Source organism: Myotis davidii, unplaced genomic scaffold, assembly GCF_000327345.1.
Source record: "Myotis davidii unplaced genomic scaffold, ASM32734v1 scaffold290, whole genome shotgun sequence".
Classification (NCBI taxonomy): domain Eukaryota; kingdom Metazoa; phylum Chordata; class Mammalia; order Chiroptera; family Vespertilionidae; genus Myotis; species Myotis davidii.
In genome coordinates this window covers 3948507-3950023 of record NW_006285049.1, presented here as the reverse complement: position 1 = coordinate 3950023, position 1517 = coordinate 3948507, and the positions used below count along the sequence as shown (strand labels likewise).

The 1517-nt window shown below is 38.9% G+C and overlaps 1 pseudogene; it reads left to right on the top strand.

Moving 5' to 3' along the window:
* Positions 1-254: 254 nt before the first annotated feature.
* On the top strand, positions 255-917 carry LOC107181800 (annotated as a pseudogene).
* Positions 918-1517: the final 600 nt, after the last annotated feature.

Here is a 1517-nt window from a genome sequence, read left to right as displayed (position 1 = left end):
TTCTTTCCATTGCCCTGTCTACATATTCTTGGCATTCTTCTTTAAAGAACTTCCTTTTTCTACCATCCCACCCCCCTTTATGAGTCATGGATTTTTTAAAAGTATTCAATATGTTACAACCCATTACCAACATTATGTTTTATGGTGCTCAAGATGCCCCAAGTTTAACATCAAAGACTTTGGTGTTAAACCAAGGAAGAAAAACAGCGGCTCTTCTATTCCAATCCACCATCTACAGTGGAACCACCACCAAGATGCAGATTTTCATGAAAACCCGTATAAGGAAGAACATCACTCTTGAGGTTGAACCCTTGGATATGATAGAAAATGTAAAGGCCAAGATCCAGGATAAGGGAGGAATTTCTCCTGATCAGCAAAGACTGATCTTGGCTGGCAAGCTACTGGACGACAGATTACTTTGTCTGACTACAACATTCAGAAGGAGTCCACTGCCCTGGCTGGTTTGGCTCAGTGGATAGAGCGTCAGCCTGCGGACTGGAAGGGCATGTATCTTGGTTGCGGGCACATCCTCAGTAGGAGGTATGCAGGAGGCAGCTGATCAATGTTTCTCTCTCATCATTGCTTCTGGCTCTCTATCCCTCTCCCTTCCTCTCTGTAAAAAATCAATAAAATATCTTTTTTAAAGGCTCCCCTCTTCATCTTGTGTGGAGACTTCTTGGTGGTGCTAAGCAAAGGAAGAAGTCTTACTCCCAAGAAGAATAAGCATAAGAGAAAGAAGGTGAAGTTGGCTGTCCTGAAATACTACAAAGCAGATGAGAATGGCAAAATCACGTGCCTTTGTCAGGAGTGCCCTTCAGATGAATATGGTGCTGGAGTTTTATGGCCAGGCACTTTGATAGACATTATTATGCAAGTGTTGTCTGACCTCTTGCTTCAACTAACCGGATGACAAGTAAATTGTATATGAGTTAATAAAAGACTTGAACTAATATATGTATGTCAGAACTTGGGCTTTCAAGTCAGGAAGCTGCCACTTCCTAACATTGTGGCAATAAGAAAGTTTAATTCATGGAGTTTCTATTTCGTCACCTACAAAAGAATGCTAACAGTAACTACTTCAAAAGGCAAGAGCCAGGTCTATTTGGTTCACTGCTGCATCCCCAATATCTTAGTCAGCCAGCAGTCACTTAATAAATAACCTGTTGACTGTGTAAAGCATCTAGATTAGAACAATGCCTGTTACATAATAGTAGCTCAATAAATGCATTATTTTTAATGTTATTACTATTATTGTTCAGATTTATACAATATGATCTGGATTTTTTAAATATTAGTGAGATCTCTTTATGTGTAAACCATTGTACTGGCCATCGAGAAAGAACCAGAATGTGAGGCTACCTCCAATTCTACTTACTCATAAAATGAATGATTATCATTGTTACAAAGATGACTCACTATGTGACAGGCAGTGTTCTAAGCTCTTAATTAACTTATTTCTCTCAACAACCATTTGGATTAAGTACTAATATTATCCCATTTTAAGATTAGAAAACTGA